This window comes from Gnatocerus cornutus, chromosome 2 (assembly GCF_029298725.1).
Source record: "Gnatocerus cornutus isolate USDA-ARS CGAHR chromosome 2, icGnaCorn1.1, whole genome shotgun sequence".
Lineage (NCBI taxonomy): Eukaryota > Metazoa > Arthropoda > Insecta > Coleoptera > Tenebrionidae > Gnatocerus > Gnatocerus cornutus.
Genome location: NC_142234.1, coordinates 18,716,290 through 18,740,744, shown reverse-complemented (window position 1 = coordinate 18,740,744; position 24,455 = coordinate 18,716,290). Strand labels below are relative to the sequence as shown.

General features: G+C 36.5%; 2 long non-coding RNA genes across 2 annotated transcripts; one reads left to right on the top strand and one right to left on the bottom strand.

The window, feature by feature from the left end:
- Nucleotides 1-5,225: 5,225 nt before the first annotated feature.
- On the bottom strand, nucleotides 5,226-6,137 carry LOC148179761 (uncharacterized). The gene is made up of 2 exons (XR_015769703.1): nucleotides 6,011-6,137; nucleotides 5,226-5,952 (listed from the first exon to the last, which is right to left on the bottom strand). It is a non-coding gene; the product is annotated as an uncharacterized LOC148179761 (long non-coding RNA).
- Nucleotides 6,138-6,211: 74 nt separating this feature from the next.
- On the top strand, nucleotides 6,212-23,161 carry LOC148179760 (uncharacterized). Its single transcript, XR_015769702.1, has 4 exons — nucleotides 6,212-6,397; nucleotides 22,324-22,395; nucleotides 22,447-22,539; nucleotides 23,074-23,161. It is a non-coding gene; the product is annotated as an uncharacterized LOC148179760 (long non-coding RNA).
- Nucleotides 23,162-24,455: the final 1,294 nt, after the last annotated feature.

Below are 24,455 nucleotides of genomic sequence, written 5' to 3'. Positions count from 1 at the left end.
AATAAGGACTCGGAGTTTAGCTAGTATTCAATGGAGCGAAGTTTGTCGGAAGTTATCCATTTTATGACAAGGCGCCCTGAGCACCACTTATCGATTCAAACTATAATTTCTGAATAAAATCGCGATTTCGGGATTACCTTGTCTAATAGATCTGTGAGTGCTCATTTCACCGACCATAAATCACTGATTAAATTACTAATTTCAGCAAGGTGCGCGTGTACTTCCCCAGGAACACACTGTATGAAATGCAATATTCCCTGAAACAATTCAGGAATCTCCATAACAGCGTTCAATCTCTTATTCAGAGAAATGATTTTCCAGATGGAAAATCAAGATGCGCACGTTGCACCTGCAACAAAAGCAGCTGCAGGTCTCATCGAACTCTTTCGACCATGAACTCTCACGAGATTAAAAACTATAATCAACAAAGTACGATTAGTCTCCGCAAGAGACGCTGAAGCATTACGAAACGAATTCCAAAAGAAATCAGTCTCGGTGCATCGCATGGGGGCATTTTTACTTCAAAAGAAACTAATTTTTCCGGGCACAATCGGATGGTGAAAAATGTTTGCCTCCGGTGGTTCATTTTAATTTTGCGTGCTTACGAGCAAATGCTCTTATTATTGAAAAAGAAAAAAATCCACTTGTGCTTTAAAAGTTTGAAATTTGTCTGGAGTTGAACTCCAATTCTGTACGAATCGTAAATTTCATTTTTATTAATTAGTGCTTTGTTGACTGACTCCAGAAAGTTTTTAACTGAAATGAAGTTAGTTATGTGTAAGATCAAATAAATGCAGCGTCAATAAAACAGGAAACAAGTTTATGTAAGGTTGCCAAGAATAATTACCTTGTTGTATTAAAAGAAATGCCAGAATAAGAAATATTATCGAAGCTATAGTTTCCAAGACTCTCCGGACTTTTTAGATTCATTGCATTATTTGGATCCTTTTGATTTTTATATTTTTTATTTCTCTAGCATTCCATTCTATATAAAATACTCTATAATTCTGCGTAAAAATAAGTACCAGTAACTTAAGTTTCCTCCACAAATAAGCTAGTTCTAGCCCGAAATCGATTTTGAAGGGGTGTTTTTGGGGTCATTTTTCAGGGACTTCTTCGGGGTGAAAACGACGTTTATCATCTTTAGAGTTTTATATCAAGCGAAAGAGCAGCTGAAACCTGTCCAAATCTCAGATTGATAAGTCTAGTAGTTTACCAGGGGCGGTCCAAAAACGAAATATAAAAATCGTAAGAGTCGGAATTTTTTTCCCAAAAATGTTGACATCGAATTTAAATTTTCGATTACTAAGCAAGAAAACCGCAAGAAAAACTATGGCGAAGACTACATCATTCTATATGTCTTAATTTCGAATAATCGAGGTTTAAACATTTTTGAAACTTTTAGCGCTTCAAATTTTTTTATTTGTTGACCTACGTTAAAAATTAGCGCAGTTTTGGATTCTGTGTAAAATTCTGCGTAAAATGAGCATCAATAATTTGAGTTTGCTCGGCAAATAAGCGAAATATCGACGAAATTAACTTTAGTAACGAAACAAGGAAAACGAAGGTGAAAACCGCATCTTTTTATCTGTCAAAGTTTCGGAGATATCGAAAGTATTCCAAAACCCTTTGACGACAACCCAAAAACTTCAAACGTTTCTAATTCGGTTATTTTTCAAATTACCGATATTGGAGCACCCATATTTTCGAATTTTAAAAAATTTGGCCCTATGGTGACTAGTCAAAAATTAAATCGGTCATAACTCAGTTATTTGTGTTGGATTCGGTGTGAAGTTCTGCGCTAAATGAGCAAAATCAACTTAAGAGAAAGAAAGATTGACCGAATTAGGTCTTTTTGTGGTCATTTTTAAGCAGTATGTTAGGAGCAAAAACGACGTTTAGCACCTTTGAGTTGCATATCAATCGAAAGAGCAGAGATCGATCACCTGGCCAAATCTCAGATCAGTAAGGCTGGTAGTTTAAGAGGAGCGCTCAAAAAACGACAATTAAGCTCTAAAAGTGAAGTTTGGCAACTCAAAACCTAAAATTAATTCCCTCCCTGATGACCATTTCATGTAGTTTGAAAATGGCGCGACTCCATTTGGCGCCCCGAAACGCTCTGCCATTACAAAGGATTGAATTGTTTCCGGAAATGTCCGTCTAGCTGCTAAAGCCAAGGCAATTATCGCAGCAAATACAGATTTAATAGTCAGAGGCAATAGCGTCGTTACAACAGGAATTTATAGGACATAAAACGCGTTCTATAGATCTAATTTGCGAGGCCCAAATTATGTGTAATTTTGTATTTAGCGGTGTTAACATGACTAAGTTAACAACTCCTGCAAACTCCTCCGAGAGAATTCCATTATTCCAGAAGTACGCCCTTTCCAGTTATCTCCTGACTTTAATTCGTTGCACCAAACTTAAATTAGTTTACAATAATAGCATTTAATACCATAAATTTGGTTAAGAAAAGAACCGTCGAAGTCTGCGAGAACATTCTGCGCGCTCCTGCAAAAGCGCATTCATAATATGCATTGAATGCATGCAGGAGTGGGTGCTTTGCCTGTTCAGATATTAAAAATGTTGGAAGAAAGGAATTGTTCTCCGCAGTAATGAAAAACGTGTGCTTTTGCTAACTTATTGAAATTATGCGGCGCCAGTGAAGCAAAAACTGCAATTGCCTAAAGGTGGCTAATAAAGCTTTCGTCGACAATACCACGCAGTTCTGCTTGATTTCACAGAAAAAGCCATCTTGAATTACGGCGACTCTGCAAGAATTACCATTGCAGCTCGACCGCAGCTATGTGAAGAATGAGAAAAATTGCGGAAATGGTAAAGCGTTTGGCGCACAATGGAAGCCAGTGCCAGTTGTTTGAAGTTGCATTCTAATTTTACATTGTTGCCAGTTCTAGGCATTTTTAGAGAGATACAAAATGAAAATTGCAAACGAGTGGTGCAGTTACAAAAGGCAAATTCAGTCGAGCTATCAATTTACCTTTTATCATCCAAACAACTCCGAAATTTGTAGCGCACCACTAAACTAACTAAAAGGCACCGACACGACTGTGTTGACTGTAATTGTTTTTTAGTAGACAACTTTTATTTAAAATTTAAATAATTTTGCGGTATTGAACTCATGTCAAATTCATACTGGTGCTGTAATAATGTGCATAATACCGCGAGGCTTGAAATGATTTGTTTGCAGGGTTGGCAACAGGTTTAGTTTTATGTTGGGGAGTCTGACTTTCAAGTACCAACTGAAAAATTAAATTAAATTGACGCTCGAGAGATTCTCAACCATCCAGGAGCGAATTTAATAGCCTCACTTTTATGTACTATCAAATAAGTATGCACATGAAAGTTAATTTATGAAAAATGTATATTTATTGCCACTGCAAACACATTATATTTCTTGGGTGAAAACAAGTAAACCCCATAATTTTTAAAATGAAAGAGAGCACTAACATCGAGATGAGGTGATAAGTTAATAAATAATAATGCTCAAACTTCAAAGGACTTGCTTGTTTACTTTACTGAGTTATCACGTACTTTGAAGGAACATTTTAGCTACATAATTTAGTTGATAGTATTCATAACACTCGCTAAAGATTTGTATTATCTACTTATAATCATGAAAAATTGTTTTCAAAGTAAATTTTGTTACATAACTGAAAAGGACTCTAACTGCATAAATCCTTCTTTGTTTCCGTTTGGCTTTTCCATCCGGAACTAACTCGGCTTTTGGATTTTACAAATCCGAGTAATTGACTATTTGTTCATATTACTCTGATAAATTGCTAATTAATTAGTACATTGAAAGGCCATACACCACTGGATTATGGAATAGAAAATTTGTAGCACCACTGCATTCATCGTTTTGTTGTCTATTCCCATGATAGCACTTTACAAGTGGCTACGTTAATTAGTTAATAACTGTCAATGCAAACTGCATTTGAAATTATTTTCTGAATGCAGTTCTGCCCTAAACGTTGCTGTTGTGTAATTGAATTTAACCAAAATTTAGAATTATGCTTCGTTGTGTCGAGTTCGGTGAGCATTCGTATTTTCAACATTTCTTGTAAACTGACCTTCGTCGGTACACTTTTTAGTCTCACAAGGTGAACAGGGATAATGTAGATTCGGATTCTTCAATTTAGCGTCTTTTGTGTTTCTTAAAGAATTTTTTAATAGAACTGACGCAGCTAAAAAGTTGAACATACTGAAAATCTAAAGTTTTAAAAATGCCGGTTTTAAAGTTTCCAATTGATCTGTCCTTTGGTTACTTTCAAGAATGAAAAATTTTAAGCTGTCTTCTGGTTCTAAAATTTTGGAATTAATAATCATATCGAAAGTAGTGATGCCACCAAATTTCAAAGTTTTATTCTTGCAATTACTAAACTTATAGAATTTAATAAGCAAAGTTAAAAATTTTAGATTGCTCCTGAAAATTAAAATTTCTAAAAACTATATTTTTTATTCTAAAATTTTGTAATTTATTACAGTTAATAAACGTATCAGAGGTAGTATCTCCTCCAAATTTAGTTGGTTTCACCTTAAAATTACCAAAGTTATGGAATGTAAAAAGCAAAGATTGAAATTTTTGGTAGTTTCAGAAAGTAAAAATTTCTAAAAACTACAGTTTTCGTTCTAAAATATTATAATTTATTACTGTAGTACTATCTCCTTCAAATTTTGTTAGGTTTAACTTTAAAATTACCAAACTTATGGAATTTAGTAAGCAAAGATAAACATTTTCGATTGGTCCCTAAAATAAAAATGTCTAAAAAATACCCCTTTTGGTTCTAAAAATCTGTAATTTAATACAGTTGATATACGCCTCGAAAGTAGTATTTCCATCAATTTTTTTTTGTTTAACCTTAAAATTACCAAAGTTATGGAATTTAATAAGTAAAGATAAATATTTTTGGTGGATCCAAAAAATAAGAATTTCTAAAAACGACATTTTTTGTTCTAAAATTCTGTAATTTCCTACAATTAATAAACGTATTAATAGTAGTATCTCCTCCAAATTTTGTTTATCTAATCTTAAAATTACCGAAGTAATGGAATTTAATAAACAAGCAAAATTTTTAGTTGGTCCTGAAAAAGAAAATAAGCATCTAAAAATGACCTTATTGTTCTAAAATTCTGTAATTCAGTACAGTTAATAAACACATCGATCCTGAAAACTTTTTTATTTACTCTCAACAATTGTAACTAGACACGTGTGTTGAAGATTGTCTTACACAATTCTCTGCAGGTTCCAAAGTTGCAGCTTGAATAGGCCAGCAGTCATGAAATTTCAAAGAACCATCGCGTAATCATCATGCATTAAAAATGACGATGACGTGTACATATTGAATAAGTTTCGACGTCCTGGTCCCCTTTGAAGTGTAATTGCACTTTAGACATGTAAGACAGTAGTACAAATGATACCACTTGAGCTTAAATTAATCTGAAATTATGAGTGCGTTTGGTCATATTGCATGCTACCACGCGAGCATAAAACTGAAGTGTGCACCACTCGCAGTAATAAACACGTCTGAAATATGACGAGATCAACCTCTACAATTTTGATCTATAAAAGACCACATGTGAGCCATCTTTCACCAGTCCTGGCGCAATTAAAACAAATAATTTACATAAATCAGTAGTTGTTGCGATAGAACTTAAATCATCCAGTTCTGCTTTGTGCACCCTGACTCACTGTTTGTATCGTACGTAATTGCACGTTACTGCACATCCAGGTGGTGTTCCAATCAAAGTGCAGCTGTTGAGTTTAGATTTTTATTTTTCCTGCTCCGAACCACCACCCAATCAAGGAAATTGCAGTGGAAGGTGTTCTAAAAGTGATGCAATGCTGTTCGACAGACCTCGATGGTCGAGATAACTACAATAAACCAGCGCCTGTTCGTTCAACTCGAAAAAAAGTAAACTTGTTCCAGGCCTCTAAAAATAGTTAAAGAATGGTCAAGGTTAAAGCATCACTGTGAGAGCTAAGCCTTACCTGGTAAATCAAATTTTCTCTTTGATACATTTTTGTTCTTTCCCATTTCCAGGTGCTGCTGATTCATCCCCCCACACGATGACAAAGAAGTGATCATGCTAACATAATGATGGCTCAAATGGTTCATTTTCCACGCGATTACATATCAGTATCAGTCTGTGCTACAACTTCGCTGCTGCGACGTTAACCTCCAAGAAACCACGTGCTTCTACTAGTGCCAAATCGTGACTGAGTGTTTGTGCAGGTGAAAATGTGAGTGAGGATACGGGGCCAGTGACGATGCCATCTAAAAAGCAGTACGATTTGGTTCAAAATGACGATTACGATACGAGAATTCCGCTGCATCCGGAGGAGGCTTTCCACCATGGGATCACGTTTCAGGCGAAGGTGAGTCGAGGGAAAGGTTACAGCCTCTCCGAGGTAAACGCGTAAATTCTTGCTCGGATTGATGTGGGATTGTGTTTCTGCGGCTTCGTGAAATCTGATGTGATAACGAGAGAGATTAAAAGTGGGTGATACCTTTTATTGTTTCCTGGCGCTCAGTTTTCATTATTCTCGTTTTGATTTGCTCTGAAACATTACTTGCAAACTATGCACTCACCACTTGAAAAATCAAAAAAAGAAACAAATCAATCCCACAACACAATGATAATTACTTTAAGAAGCCTTAATTACTCATCTAAATTGCCCCACTTTGTCTTTGATAATCTCTTTGTGCGTGTCGTTTGAAAGTTATTCCTTTACCTTCACCCAAATAGAGTCGTTGTTGAAAAATTATAACAATGCTTCAGAATATTTGAACTAATTAGTAATGCTACTTTGTTTCCAGTGTGCTGCTTTGTTTAACTTCTTAAACGTGGCAGATATAACTTACTTCGAGCACAAAGATCTGTAAATTCCGTTTGCCAATAGAGTTACAAGTCGTTTAACACAGTAAACAATACTCGGGTTAAAAGAATTTAAATTTTCCAACGGGAATAATTAATTCCAAGACGCTTTGTTGTGTATTTAAAAACGCATAAGGTAATATTCAATTTCACGCTAATCTTCTTGTACTTTAATCGAATCCTAACTGTGATTCTCTTCATGAACTCCAGTGAACAATTCCCAATTAATCATTTTTGTGTATTTAAAGAAGTGGAAGTTGTTTGGGAGCGCGATTATAAGATTAATTTTCCCCGATTTGACAGTAAATAGAATCTACCTGCCATCCGAAAATAACTTGAACTCGTGCCAAGAAAACTTCGGGATGAAACGAACTCGTATTCACGATGTAATTCAATACAAAGTCGTGTGAAAGCAATTAGCTTTACTAATAGATTTGTGGTAGTTTTTCTCCATCGGACGAGTTGTTATCCTCAAGTTTTAACTTAGTTACGAAACGATATCACAACAAGCTGTTTGTGTTCTAACTTATGTTAGTTTTGCAGTTCGGTTAATTTAGGGGAGTTGGAATATACTGCCGTGTCAACTACAAGAAAGCTAATCCTCTTAAAACTACATTTTCGCCCAATCTACAAATCTCGACTAAATTTAATTTAAGTGTAATTTGTACAGTTCACGGATGCTTAATCAAAACGCAATTTGCAATTTTCTCTCAAGTAACTTCTTGCTGATCTGTGAAGAAGGAATTCTAGACAGGCGTTAAAACATGCGGGCAATTTCCAATTATATCACTCTCGGCTCCTATTCAGAAGAGAAAGAATCTTTTCTTTACAAACGCGCTTTTTGCAAAGGGACAATGCTGTTTCGGCAACTCATCGGGCTTAGAAATTTAATTAGCACCGGTCGCGCTAATTAGACTAATTATTTTTTCGGGGTTTCACGAATTGATCTGTCTTGCAAGAAGCTTAATTTCCTTTCAGGCAAAAATGAATCCTGAAATTCCCAGTTTGAGTTTGGCCGGAGTTAATTTCGTGGTGCCATCTCTTGAAATTTGAATAAATTAATCTCTTGAAAACTCAGCTCAGAATGCAACAATTCTCTTTCTCGAGAACGCAAGGTTAATGCAAGAGAAGCAATGTAATAGAAAGTGTAAATACGCAGCATTACAGTTATGTTATCCTTTGTTTACTCCTTTAGTGTTTAGCTCGATCTTGGATCTTCTGACTGTACTTTATGACATCATTTGCCTTCGCTAAATGCAAATGAATTAAACATTGGAATGTTCATTCAGCTTACATTTTTCACATAACCTTGTCTTCACACGCGCCGATGCGAATATCGATGATTCTTCCTCGGTGGTAGAATAGATTCAATTCCAGAATTGGATATTTCAGTCTGATTCAATAGAGATGCTGCAGGCGATATTACCAAGCGAAATAAATGCATTGGCATCTTCAGAGGGAAAGTTCCGAGTTGTGGTTGGTGTTCAACCAAAAGGACAACAAATCCCATAAATAATTTACTTCAGGAAAGTGGGACGCCACAATGCAGCCAGGGTTGGGGAGATCATGGGATTAGAACCCTCATCCAAAGTCACAAACGTCACAAAATGATTCATTTTGTTTCCCGGAAATTGCACTAGTGAATATCAATTTTGAATGATTCATTTCGATTTTTCACAACGCGGTTTTTTTATGGGCGAGTCTGGTATCCTTTGAGCGAGGCGTTAATAGCTTTTAAAACGGTCGAGGGTTTCTAGAGCACTAAACATACGGAAAATTTAAGTTGTGGGATGAGCCGAGTGACCATAATCAACTTACTCATCTTAAATTAGAAATATGAGGAAGTCTTTAAAATTTTATGAAAGGGATTAACTCGGCTCGCGTCTTTAAAAATTTATGACTAATTAGTGTGTAAATACATTTATGTTTACTGCGAATTGCATTATTTATTCTTAAAAAGGTTAGTGCTTGAAGGTTCTTCGATTTGCATATCCATGTGGCTGCCTGTGGGGTTATATAATCCAATCAATGTTTGTACAGGTAATTTTACTTTCGTGATTTAGCAGCTCTATTTATAAAAAGAGTTGATTTTGGCGGGAAACCACAACCAGACGAGTCAATGTTTTACCTTGACGTTTGCCACGGCAAACCACAATTGTCTTTTTTGTGGGCTAGGAAGAACAAACGTGCTTCGATCTGTATCTGTGAATTTTCATTAGCATTTAGCAGTTTTTTGCAAGACTGGTTCCGCGGTTTTTTTCCAGAAAAGCACATATTCATAGTGTAAATATTGACGTGCTACAGGTTTTTTCGGAAAATTCTGATTCACGGGGAGATCACATGTTGTCGATATCCGGTCTTTCTTGTCAATTTTTTAGAACAATTCTACGGTGATTTTTTTAAAACAACGCGCTTAGATGGTGGATGAAGCGTATATATTTTATCATCTCGCAATTTTCGGCTCTACTGGAAAAGTTATGTTCACAATTTTTCAGGAAACCCTTGAGAAAATTGTGGATGAATTATGCAAAAGAAATATCGTATAACTCACGGGATTTTTAAAGAAAATTACTATGAAATGAAGGCGCGAATGACTTGCAAAAGTACGGAAATTTAATTTGTAAGCTATATTATGTAATAAGACCGCGGTTATCAAATTAATACCTGAGACGAAAAATTCATCAGAATCACACGAATCTAACAGGATCTGAAGGATCTGAAGCATCTAACTTATCGAAAACAACGGAGGAATCAAAAAATGTTTACTCTGCTGGACCCAATTAGAAACATTTCTAAAATTTGTTTACCTTAATTTATAATTTTGGAATTTTGTACGGATAATAAGAAGATAAAGATTAGTCATAATATATAATAGTAATATTTCCGAAATTTTGTTCTTGTAGTGCTAAAATTGCCATGCAAAGTTACAAATTTTATTAAAGTAGTTTGGGTTTTTCAAAATGAATTAGTCTCTACAATTGAATGAAGGGTTTAAAAAGTATAAAAAGATATTAATTAGAAATAATTAATAGCCATTACAAAACAAACTGGTCTATAAAACTCAGGTTTTTGCTGTTAATTGGCCCACGAAGCGAACCTTCCAATATTCCAAATCCTGCAACATCTGCGGGCCTCCATAAATTTCCCTTTTACCTATATTATAAGTAAATATCCGTCCATTTACACAAACCAGTAAATGATCACGGTCCGAATCATTAATAAAATCCAGGTATCAAAATTTGAACCTGTTCTATACGAGCAAATCAGCTGAGACACCCACCAAGATGCAGGACCGGTTTCAGGCAAACCCACCCACACCCATAGTAAATAATGAACCGTGTCCTTGCGTGAAAAGAGAAACAACAAAGGTACCGTCTGCACAGGAAGAGGAAATGTTCCGACAGTTTGTAATTAAACAGAATTACCGAAAAATGACCACCGGAAAAGACTGAAATGACGCTAGCAGGAAAAATTATTCCAGCAGATTTAGTTATGATATTGGCAAGTACGTCAGAAGAAATAACGAAGGTTTATTTAGCTCCTCTTTGCGTCAAACAAATCAGTCGGTTTTAAATATCGCAATGTCAGTCAACAGCCGTTTGATTCATTGTTGGGAATTGGAAGCCAAATCTTTGAGAGCTTTTGTAAAGCCGACCACAAATTGAAGGGTTGTTGCGCGGCTTTCTTCTTCGCCCTGGAAAGGGGTGTTTAAATTATGGATTGTTTCCAGAATTTTATTGTTGGTTGAATAGGAAGTTACTCTGAAATGACGATATTTTATGGCGGCGCATAAACCTGTCTCCGTGACATGATGCATTCATTTTTAATTTTTATAGGACGCGGCGATGTATCACGGCCGCTGGACATTCCTAGCTCGATTTCAGGGACATTAAAACAAAGTTGGAGAGAATTTTTTTTTATTATCCATCCACACTATTTGTAAAGAATGGGATTGTCCAAAGCGTTTTCAAAACTCCACACAATGTAACCGATAGCCGCACGGAGAAACTTCCATAAATATTAAATATTAGCTTTGAAAAATAAGGCGGAAATAAATAAAGCACCCTTTATAGATAACATAGAGTTCTAATAACCGCCGTTTCATTTCTACGTAAATTTCACTGTGTAATAAATTGTTTCTTTTGGGGCCGATGCGCCTCCGACTGCACCCATGAAAATTATCATACACACAATACTTTTGAGTTTCGTTTCCTTCCAACCGGTGACGTTGGTCCATTTCAAAATTAGAATAACGAGAATCTTTTAGTGAAACTCGTACTTAAGCGTATAAATAGTATTAATGTTTAACGAGGCCGTGTTTATAGAATGAATAAGCATAAAAATTCCCCGCGAAGACGACGATATTTCATGTTATTTTAAGGTAGCTGCCGGGGTCGTAATTTCCAGTTCATCCACCCCCTAGACAAAGCCAATAAGTCGGGTCGCAGCAAATTTCCTCCGAGCCAGTTATAAACGGCTCTCAGCCACTCGTATCGCATACGAAATTTTTTAAACCGTAATGAAATAAAAGTGAGCGAAAATTCTGTTCGTGATGGAAATTAAACACATCGTGAGGAAAACAGTGTTCACTGATCCTCCCAATTAGCAATTTCGTTCGATCTGTCGCGGGGTTATGTAACTCGAAATTGGGTCGTTGGTTATTGTATCAATTTCTAAAGAAGAAATTTTATGCGTAATGGGGCAAAAAGGATCGATTTCGGCTAAATGGAATTGAAATGTACCGGAAAATTTATACGCGGGTCAATTATGCGGAATGTTGACACTTGATGGGGTGAATGTCGGCGGAAATGTTTCCTGATCGCATTTGGGTCTTTAGATCCGAGTTTTGATGCCAGAGTTTACCATAAATTACGAAAAATGGGATGAAATTGCAAATCTTTGGATTCTTTACGGCCATTTCACATGTTTTCTTCAGATTTTAGCATCTTTATCAAATTCTTTATTCCAGTTCTTATTCTTCTTCTTAAGGCCTTTTGAAGATACAAAAAATAACTAAGTAATAATTAAATAACTAATATTTGCTCTTTTTATAACGGCTCGATTGTTACCGTTTCGTCCTGAAGTTTGTCTTACTAATTTTCACAATCTTCCGGATTTTATCGTGCTAAGAATTCTTATTAAGTAACAAGCCGCTTTCCATAAACAGCAATCTTTTCAGCGTACAGCACTGAATCAATTTAGTGGAACTAACTTACTAAGTGATTTAATGTTTTAGAATGTCTCGTAAATTACCTTCAACTCTGCAACTTTCTTTGACGATTTTTAGAGGCGCGAATGGTATAATAAGCACTCTTAAGAAAATTGCATTTCCCTAATGATTTATTCCGAGAGTTTGTGGAAGTTTCCTTAATTTCCGTTTAATTCGTCTCAAAAATAAAACTGAGGAATCAGAGAGCACTCAAGTTCAGTCTCCGCAATTAAAACCTCTTTGAAAAAAGACTCCATCATCCTTCCATTATAAACTCTCATAAGTTAGAAATTAATGGAGCCGTGTTTTTAAAGCGTTTTGTTTAGTTTGTGCTCGTAAATTTTTGCGAATCCAATTTGGGATTTAATTAAGGAAATTTACCGATCTTGGAAAGACACACTTTCCTGGGCTTTAAATATTTAAATTATGTTTATTATAATTTCCGCCAGCAGATCGCTCTTAAGATCACAGCTTTTTAATATGGGAAAGTGGGATTTACGTCAGCTAAATCCCGGATTGTTACTACACTCGGTAAATCCCCTGTCCATCCAGGCTCTGGGTTTTTGTAAAATAAACCCAAGTTTTATGCACGACCGAACTTTTCCCTAATTTTACCGCCGCCGAATGAGAAAAGTGAGACTGAGATAACTGACATTGAACGGCTTTCTCGGCGAGATAAGAAAATTGTTCAGTTTGCAGATTAGAACTGTTTTGTCCGGAAACTTCCAATATCGAAATCTGGTCTTGATTAGAGAACTGGAAGGGCCGCTGTGACTGGAATAATTTCCGAGCGGTTAACATTTGGCACTGTGGGAATATCTTATCGGTTTATCACAAAAAACTCGAAGCCTGGAATTAAGAGGTAATTGTAATTACCCAGGGCGAACAAGGAGATTATGTTTAAGCATATCAGGGGGTTGACGCCCCGGGGTTGAACCTCAAAGTGAATTTCGATGACAATTTGAGGATCAGTCGCGATTGAACTCATTACGGGGAAATTCGCGTTTCCCAGAAACAATTTCGGTGTTTTTCTTGGCCTGGAAAATCGGCGGCAATTCCGTTTCATTGGAGAATGGGATGGAACAATGAAAATAAAAAATATTGCTGATAAATCGAAACATGTAGAAGAAACGACGTAAATCTTTCGTATCCATTCTTGGGAGTTTGTTGATGGATGAAAATCCCAAGCGGGCATTTTGCTTTTCGATATATTTTTTATAGCTCTAGATGAGTGTAATTGATGATTTCCGAACCCAACAAGCTCGTAAAATGTCTTTAGTTTCATGGAAGAAAGCATTTTCGTAATTATTTTTACAATATTCTCCCGGAAAATCCCCGGAATTTTAAACATCAGCTTTCATTTCATTTCAGCATGTTGACTTTGTTAGTACGTGTTTTTAGAGACTTTGTGACTTCAAATTGGAAAAGGGCCTTCACCACAAGTCCTCGCAAGCGCTGATGTTTCCCCGGAATATTAGCCGATGATTACCGCCTTCAATCGACTGTCTTGTTGAGTAGCTTATTTGCCGACACAATGTTTATTTGATTTTCATTATCGGCTGCTTTTTCAATTTTCTCAGTTGATGAGCTTTCGTCTTGACGACGCATTTAAAAAATTCATCGTATAATAAAATCAATCAACTGGAAAAAAGACATGATGATTATGGCGGATTGTTGAAAGCGCTCATGCAGAAAAAACCGTTTCGGAAGTTTCATTGAACTTGATACTAATTAAAAGCGCGCTTTGTTGCAATTTGGGATGTAAATGAGCTTTTTAATGTTTGTATCAGACAAAATATGAGTTTGATCAATTGAGAATTATTTCCGGATTTATGAATGCACTGCATTGAAATATGTTATTCATAAATTTGCTTATTAAAGCGCCGCCGTGCGTAAGTTGTTGAATCTTAATTATTTATTGTTTGTTGCGTACAGAATTTTGAACACGTGGGGACACTTGAAGGAAACTAATTGGATACCGGAAGAATAGAGACAGGTTCTTTAAAAATTCTGGCGAAATGAATTAAATATTGAAAATTCTGCGATGTGTTTGGATTTGGGATTTTTTGATTTCTTAAGCTTTTTATTTTTCCTAGTCCTTCACATTTATCAATTTTTGGTGCTTCAAATCATTCGGATTTGTGTTTTCTCACATTCAAAACTCTCAGCTTCTTTCTGAGATGAATAAGATCCTTTGAATTTTGAAATTTCATTCGCAATGACACTCCACAGAAAATTTACCGCAAAACAATTTTAAATGTACAGTTCAGTTATTAATAATTCTTATAAAAACTAAAAGACCTGCGACCTGTTCCCCAGCTAATCAACGTGCCCACACGTTCATTTTCCCTGTCAATTATACGGTGAAATAACTAATTAGGACGAGCATTATGCGGTTTTGTTAACGCAGTGCTTTACAAATAAAACAATAAATCGTTGAAAAACATTCCGGTAAAATGAACATATTCAGTTAACATTAGCGTCTGAAGCAGTTCTTGCATTCGCGCTGCAATTAAAACAATTAAATTCACTGCAGTAAATAAATTTACATCCAATTTGTAAAAACAGCATCCCAACAACTATCATTAAATTAATTTAAGCACTTTTACACGAAGCGCCTGTCTGTATTTTTCTTTGTTTTTGGGTGAGTCCGAAGAGGAATTGAGCTCGACGTGTTTGAAATATCGCAGTCATTTAAGTGTTGCTTCAGTATTCTGTGTAATTGTCCTCGTTTAGAGCCTCTAAAGATACAAAGTTGCTTGTTTCCTAGTACCACATGCGCCCATAAATAAGAAAATGCGGCTGGTTGTGTCATTTGTGGATATTGTTTGAATAACTGTCAGAACAAGTAATTGCAGACCGGTGCAATTGCAATCAGTAAAGGTCAAAGGTTTCTGAATAATTACCTCTTCACATTTATCCCGAACATTCCCATTTGCTCCTGCAAATGATGTCTAGTGCCTACCTACTGCAATGATGAAAACGTGGGTGTTACACGTAACTAGTTTAAAGGGACAATTCTGGATAAAACACCACAACGTCCCTCGATTAAAGGGAAATGACGCTATAAAGCCCCTACGCCGTTGAACGAAATGTTAATTTTGCGACACGTTTCGTTCGAAATGAGCCTGAAGAAAGGAGATTTTTGCGAGTTCTTCTCCCACAATCAGATCTCCTGTTGAATTCTAACTATGGACCGTTCTGACTTTAATTGGGAAGTTGGTGCAAACAATTTCGTGTTTGCACACGAAATAAACTTCAAACTGAGTGATATTTTCTTTCGTTTGTTCGCGAAAACGAGTTTTCTTTTCATAAAGTCCGGGCGTGTGACATTTCATTCTTGGGCTGTATTGTTAGGATTCCTCAAACAAATTACGCATTCTTTTTCACGCCGGACGATGTGGCAACAGTACTTTATAATTTCATCTCGACAGACTGTGTTAAGATACCAGTTTTGTGATGAAAGCGCTTTTTCTGACATTTCTCTGAAACTTATTTTACAGAAAACACAAGTTTACGCAAAATTACTGACTCTTCTGAAGCGAGGAAATGTTCTCGTCGGATGCAACGTTCCGTAATGTGATATTGCATAATCACTGAAGAACATCAACGTAAAAAGACTTAGAAGAAGCTTTTATTGAAATGAAGGAAGGAGGAAGGGATTGTTCTAATTGTTCGAAAACTGATAGAATCGGCTTTCTTGCGTGACGTTTTGTCAATACTTCCACAAAGCCGCATTAACAGAGATCTGAATGCATTTTTTCCTAAATAGCACAATGGTTTGTTTTTATATTATAAAAGACGTCGTTATGAGTTCAGTGCCGCATGGTACCATTCAACAGTGCGTGCGACAAATTACAAAACTGTAACTTTGAAAGTGAAAATGCAGAACGCTCGATTTGAGGTCGTCGCGTCTAGACTCGGAAGACCGCGAAGAACGGTCAAATTTTCCAAGGACATTTCTACGCACGTGCGTGTAAAATTGGCGGTGTTGGAATATCAATATGGGCGGAAATCCTGGCTGGTTTACGAGCTAGTCTCTTGCACCTCCAGCATACACATTTTTATTCTGATTGCTTTGAAAACTAATGGTCCTCTTAGGAAATGTTTCAATGATGTAGGTATGTAGGTTGGTGGTCTTCTGGTGTGAACGCTCTCAGAGGCGCCGGTTTTTCTACTCTCGTGGCCTTGGTGATTTGTGGTTAGCCAAAACCGACCCATTCGGAATGGTAATCGACCATGTCATTGATGGGATGGAAATAAAACTTGCTAATTTAAATATTAAGAAAATGGTGTTTCTTTTTCCCGACAAAATTATGCTTTTCATAAACATTCCTGTTAGTTTCATACAAACATTCATTTGAGTAGGTGGGTAGGTTAAACAAGCTAAATTTGAAATTGCGAAATATGTCAGCGTAAATCTGCCTCAGGTATGATATAATGTGGTCCGGTAAGGCAGAATCAATGTTTATCTACGAATCAATTTGAATTGACTCTGTCATCCTGAAAATACGAGTCATTTGCTAATTTCATTTTATTTCCTTGCTTTGAGAGTGTATACAAATTACCCGCTATTATGTAACCTCCTTGACGCATCATCATAATCAAGCTTCGACCTCCGAAGCAACAGAACTAGTAATTTCCATCTCTTAAGAATTTATTAAGTGTATGATACGAAATGATCATCCTCCAGCGGGTCGTGACGGTCCGATGACTTCGTCTAGCGACCCTCTTTATCCCTGACGATTTTACACCAGATCATAAAAATATCTCCCATAAAACCGTCTCTTAACATTTTCTCCAGTACCTGTTTCGGAAACACGCGAAATTTGCCACATTGTGGCTTTTCAGAGAGGTTGTATCAAAAGCTCCGGCATTTCCGGAGGGAACCGGAGTCCGTAAGCCCGATAAATTGACGAGTCGATGAAAAAAAGAATACGACAGCGCTGGTCAAGTTTAGTTGATTATCCGTTTACGCAGCATCCTCATTTGGTCGTTACTGAGATGAAAGACGTGCTCGGAATGTTGCAGACGGATTCAATGTGGTGCTTGCTGACGATGACCGAACACGATGAAATTGGACTTTTTGGTGGAAACGGATCGGGGCTGCGGTTTCAATTAATTGCACATGTAGACAAATTTCAAGGGGAAGAAAAACGGGGGCGATTGATCCTGGAAATTGGATGATTAGTTTGAATTTTTTCTTCCATCGTAGCTTTTTGTGTAGAAGCACGGTCTATAAATCGCAAGGGTGTAATAACAACCCGAGCTTTCTCCAAGTTCTTTAGCTCTGCAGTAATTAAACCCGCACTATTTCCTCCACTAGCGTCAAAAAAATGACAATTCCTTGCGTGGAGCCTCATAAATTGAGAATGTAAATTTGTAGCCCTTCTGACACTCCAATTAATTACAGGTAAGTTATGGGGCTCTGCCTTCTTGTCCTTGATATAAGTTAATGCTCCTCTCAGTCTCGATGTCCTTTTCTGACGTTTCTAAACGTGAGATGGTTCGAAACGACCGTTTTCCTTCGCCTAGCTTTGATTACTAAGACTACAATCGTCTATTCCAAACTGACATAAAACATCCCCGAAGAAATGAACACTCAAACCTCTTCGTAATTTGAATGGACGCCGAGCTGTTCACTATTCAGACCTGCATTATATCCTGCGAATAATAGGGCGAGTTTTTGTGCGGATGCATTTTTGGACAGCCCCCAAATTTATACGTTTCGCTCCCAATTAATAATTTCAATAGACTTTTATTTAACATTTTTGCTCCTCTTGGAGTGAGCTACTTCACCAATTTATTTATATTGAAATCTGTTTTATAAACGTTTCAATCTATAATAATAATAAAAACTAAAACATAAATCTGTCGACACTATTCGTATTAAAATGAATGTGTTTAGATGATTTGTGGCCGTTGTTTATGCGGTGCTGATAAATGTTAGATTGTTATATTCCATCCAGAGTTTGAGTACAACATTATGTTTACCCTAATATTCAAAGTTCGTGAACTGATTGGGTGTAAGTACTTATTTACCAGACACACCCTGAGGTTATAATATAAATCGTGTCTTCTGATCTAATTGAAATTTTTCGAACAATGGCCACAGCCGGTGATGCATTCGTCTTCTGAATCACCACTGGCTGCAGGTGTCACTGATTTTCAATCTTGACGAAAATGTTATCACATTTTCAGATCACATCTCTTCTTATCCAACTCTGGAGTTTCCCATTTATTTGCATAATCTTATCGCTGTTTTAACTAAGCAAACTTTGCGAAAAATTGCTCCGCCGGAAAATGATTATATTTTCAATTTCAAGTATCATGCCGCAAGAAACAGTTTTAATTTCGATAATCTGAAGGTACTCGGAAATGCAGATGAAGCACTCCTTTGTAGATGCACTACGTAACCTCTTTAATAATATCTCGACTTCAGCCCCTTAGACGTATTTAATCTCCCATTTCTCGGGTTACAAGATTACACGAAGGGGAGAATTTAATTCGCTTTTTGTTGCGGATTTGCTGTCGCAAAAAAGGTGGTTTTTTTAATTAAATACGCTGCTGCTAGTTCAAATCTTCAAGCATCCTAATTGCGGATATATGTAATTTTATTAACAGCAATAACTACCTAAAATTGGCAAAATTGCATTCACTTTCTTCAGTTTTTGGAAGGATTCTCTTTGACAAGTTGGCTTTTTGAAAAATAAAAAGAATCTGAGAATTGAGGGGAAAAGCGAAATTTGAGCTGATTTGGGACAGAACTACAGATAAGAAAATGTGGGAAATGGAAAAGCTCTTTTCAGTGACCAACAAAAAATCTGAAATTAAAGTAGCAGATAATTAGGTTCAAAGACTAATAGTAATAGGGAATTCAAAAACATAAAATGGCAAAATAAATAATGTTATGATGGAATGGAGGCAGTTTCAATAGAAATGGGACAAAAACTGAGTAAAACAAAGGAATAAAAAATTATAAGTGGGATAGAATGGAGCAAGACAAATTACAGGGATGCTCTTCAATAAAAAACGGAAGAAATCGCAGCGTAAAAAAGTGGAAAACAAACATAAAAGAACATAATAAATGAAAAAATAGCGAAAGGACCCGATGACCAAAATGAAGAAAACTTACAACAGTGAACACAGAGGGATGCAAATTTGAGGGTAATTTGAAAAAGAAATGAAAAAGCTCGTTTCATGATAAGAGGATTGAGAATTGAGAAAACAAAATATGTAACTGAAATAAAAACAAATTTTAAGGATTTTTCTTTGAGTTGCTAGCAGAAACTGAAGAGATCGCAGGGAAGGAAAGAACTCAGATCCTACCTTGATGGCTTCTCCGGCGTGGCCTTATCTCCTTCGAAGACATTATAGTGTCTTGACTTCGGTCCAAGTTTCTTTTTTGAAAACACTTAAGACTGCTTGGAAGATTTACTCAATTACGGTGGAGTCCAAAACACAAAGATACATAAGTTAATAAGCATGTAGGGAATTCAAGAACGAAATCATTATAGTCCAAAGTAGTATCAATGACAATCATCGTGTTGTTAAAAAATAACAGAACTAGTGTTGTTAAATGTAATTAAAAATTAAAAACAAACGATTGGATATTTATCTAAAAAACGTCAAGAATGTTTTTAAAGAATACCTGTTCCTAAATTCCTAGCAATCGAACTCCAAAATGAATTTAGAATTTCCACAACACGTCTTTGTTGAACGAAAGTTCGAACTCGACTACCTAAATAATAAAGTATAAACTTTAATAACAATACAATAAGCGATTATCCAACTCTTTTTTTGCATAAAAAATGTTTGTCCACGCTGATCGGCAATTACCCTTATAATACTAATCTGGTAATACATTCGTTTTAAGATTTATAAACTATGTTTTTCTACTTCCAATCGAAAGTAACTGAATTTCCTATGAAGTCCTACAAGAATGAAATTTGAATACAGTACTACTTTTGACACGCTTATTAATTTGCCAAATTCAAAAATTTTGGAACCAGAGACAGGTATTTTAGATTTTTTCAAATTTTGTAACTATTATGTACTGTGTATGTAATCTGGAACAAATGCTAAAACAGATCTTGGCACAGACGCCTAAACACTGACTGTATCATTAAAATAAGTACTAAGGTGAAGCACAAAATGTCAAGGCAATGTTAATTTTTCGCCGAGATGAATTATTATTTTTTGCTAATATTGTGGTTTATCGACTGAGCTGGAGCTTTCCTCGAGCATATTAATAAGCCATCCGTTTGTTCGGAATTGGGAAATGGGAGTGGACGAAGCTGGGAATTGCTATATTCGTAACTTGCATCAAAATTTGAACATGATTTATAATGACCGGAAACCAGGAGAATTTTGGAGATAAGAGTCCTTTTAAAGGGGCAGATATGGGATGAAATATGTTCACTCGGGAATTGAGACAAACTTGTTTTCCCGATTTTCTAATTTCTAAAATCGTTAATTTGAGAGCGTGAAGATAAAATGTAGCTACATCTTCCAAGATTGCTCTAGATAAATAAATTTCCCAAACAATATCATAACATCAATTTGTTCCCACACAACTTCCCATTTGAATTCCTTTTATGTTCCACCGCGCCGCACCTTAAGAAGTTTCAGAAACGACATTATACAACTAAAACAATCACCTGTGTTTTTCGCCAGAAATGACGTCATAACACATGTGTGCGCCTGAAATAACTGTGGCGCCGCGACGCGGTGACCATCGCGTATAATTAGTGATCGCATTACTTAGATCCAGCGTACGTTACCCTCTTCACTCTTTTTCTTGTTTGGAGATGATCAGGAGGTTTCATTCTTGATTAAGCACAGGTTGGGTCGTTAGCATAGAGCCCTCAGTCAAAACTAATTAGCTTAGTACGGTTTGCTGGAGTTGCTTCCGTGTTGACTTTGCTTGTTTAAGCTTCCTTTGCAATTTGATACGTGGTAAATGAGTCTAAAGGTGTAAAACTGGTTGCGGCTCGCCAGGCGCGAAACTGAGACTCGTTTGTAACTTATCTTCTTATTCAATGTGGCGTTTGTGTTATTCAATTTCTAACAATTTGGATCGCATGCAAACATCCCCTCAGATGTTTTGTAATTCAGCATGGAATTGTATGCTAGCTCGAGGGTTTCGCAACTATTCCAAGACGCTCACATTTCACAAAATATTTATTTTTTTCACTGAGAACTTCAAATATTTATTCATGTGCAATGCAAGATGGGAAATTTGGGAGAGAACAGAAAATGTACGCTTGAAATTATTTCCATCTTGTACAAATATTGGGCAATGTTGTTTCAACGGCGACATTATAATCCCGAATGAAATAAAAATTTGCTAAATGTTTTTTACACGTTTTTACATTTAGCTAATGAAACGGCGGGACCCATTAAAGGCGATTTATACTCGGAGTAAACGTAATTTTGGTTTATTTTGACGGCAACAGATGTTCTGTTATGGCTTTAGAGAAAAGTTTGGGTGCTGCGTGTAATTATTATATTTAGGATTAATTATTAAAATTACACCATGGGCCTTACATTTTAATAACAAATTTTCGAAAAAAATCTCACTTCTGATATTCTGAATTGGATATCTTTAAATCCTGCACTGGTGGTTCAGAATGAGGAAAGAATTTTACCTAAGAAATAATTGTATCTGCTGGGCAACACATCGCCAGTGGAGGCGCATAAAATTGGCTGCAACAATTAATAGTTATGAGCTTGTAGAACGAATGAATTTAATAATTTCCGTTTGGCAACACAAAAACACTAGCGCAAGCAACAAAAAATGATCCCGTCAGTCCGTGTAAAAATAACATAAAAGCGGACAACCAAAAACACGTGCTGCTGATGGTTGTCTCTCAATCAAACTCCAAGGAAGTTTGAAATAAATCGTCGGTCGTTGTATTAAAGCCACACTTTGCATATATCCGCGGCAAATTAATGAAACTGCATTCATTTCGAAGATTGATGCGCCGGTAATAAAACCGGCAAAGCCAGAAAAGCTGTGTGCCAACTGAATCCAATCCCCCTATAAATTCAATACATTCCTATTTTGTCAATCAGATTGAATTCTGGCACAATTTGAGGGAATTTCTGGGAACAAAGGTGGAAAAAGGCTTGCCAAGACAAATATGTCAATTTTCCGTGTTAAATTTAACGTTGTTTGTAGGGGAATCGCATTAATTCCGTTTTTTTGTTTATAGTACATTGGGATGTTGGACGTGCCTCGACCGACCAGCAGGGTGGAAATCGTGGCAGCCATGCGGAGGATACGAGTAAGCTCTTGGATTGATGAGACCGTATTGATCAAATCTTGTCTGTTTCAGTATGAATTTAAAGCGAAAGGAATTAAGAAGAAGAAGGTGACGGTAGAAGTTTCGGTGGATGGTGTCAAGGTTACGCTTAGGAAAAAGAAAAAGGTAATCAAAGTGGAGACGTTGAAACTTTTGTATTCCGACTGCACGTACAAGAAAATACTTTTAACGGTTGTGGCCTTAGCAAATGGCTTGGATGAGAAAGGGGAAAACACTAGATTTTTATTAAAGAGTTTTATTTTTCCACGCTTTCCTTTTGTCACTACACATTTTTCTTCAGGTTATAAGTTTAAGCTCACACTTGCTAAAGCTCAGTTGCTTTATGTGCCGCGCCAGGTTTCGAGCATTAGTCTTAAAAAGTTACGGGTGCTAACTGACATATTTCTTTCCTATAATAAGGCGAGAGTATAAAACATACTGCAGTTGTATAAATTGGTCGATTTGAATTGCCGATCGCCGATTGCATGGGACTGAAGCCCCACTCAACATTCGTTAACACCCTTTTATTGCGAACTTCATATGCAATTGGACGATTTTTCCAATTTCTTTCTGGATGCAGCAAAGCGCGAACTAACACACTGTTGTTCCGATTTGCATTTTCATCACGTCAATAACTCAATGTTTGTTTTTTTTTTACAGAGGAAACATTGGACGGACGATGGAAAGCCTCTACTTCTGTCGCATCCCATTTATAGAATATTTTACGTATCGCACGACTCTCAGGACCTGAAAATATTTAGTTACATCGCAAGAGACGGAGCTTCCAATGTTTTTAAATGTGCAGTATTCAAATCGAACAAAAAGGTGAGCGTTTCTGTGAATTTTCAGCTGTTGCCAACGCTAATTGTTATTTGGATTTTGTTTTGCTTTTCGGCGAATAATTGGGGGCACTAAAATTTTACGTGGAGTTTAACGGGGAGCTATTATCCTTTTATTACCCCATAATTGAGTCGTGGCAAGAGAGTTTCACTCAGGAAAATATTGACAAGACGAATTTTCCATGGCATATTAGAAATCTGTTCGCCCGGTAAAATGTCATCTTTTTATTTAGTCGACGTTGGCAGAACTCGAAAATACGAGTTTTCACAACTCAACAACGTCGCAACTTCAACGTGAATGTTTGTACGATTACGAACCGTTAATAAAAGAACTCGAAAATTTGCTACGTGAACAACGTCACTGTGTTGACATCACGTTTCTTGTGCTTTTGCCAAAAATTCTGTCGCTGTTAATTGCAAAAGCTCTCTTGGCAGAGGAATCAAGACACACTACATTAATTCGAAAACAACAATAGTCTCGGCGGAAAGCACGTAGAGGAAGAGGAAAATCTCCTCGAACCTGAGTTTGTATGATAACCGTGTCGTTGTTAATAAATGCCCGCTTACCGTAAATTCCCGTCTTTACAATTACTGCTGAAGTAGCATTTACGCGATTAGTCTGGTTTTACAGGCGATTTGCATGACATCAAAGAAAAAGTCTGGAGTTTGTTCGTTAGTCGCTGCTAATTAAATTAACGACTCCTGAAATACAAAAAGATGAGCGTGATGTCTTCCCCGGCTAGAGTGCATTTAAAAGTTTCACAGCTTCTAGGAATGGCAGTTTTAATTCACTAGCAGGATTTCACCGAAACAAACAAAATCATTTTGAGAAATTTATTTTAATTGACGCGGATTCAAACTGCCAGAATTGAATAATAATTCTAGCGAGATTCTCGTCTAAAGGCGATTATTATTAGATGCATGAGGTTGCATTAAACTAACCAAAAGTACGTGCTTTGGTTTTTTAGTGGTGGCGCCAGATTTGCATGCATTTTTTACAACCGGCTTTCGTTCTTTTCAACATATGTATGAGATTAAGTGAGTGTAAATTGTGCTTGGCCATGTCTCAAATTGCGTTCATCGTGCGTACAGTTTCTTATTTTGATCTAAATTTATTCTGAAGTGGATGCTGTATGCGTACACATTCGTAAAATGCGGAATTAGTTAATTCGATGAGGTGGATAATTCGTTCTAAGATTGACT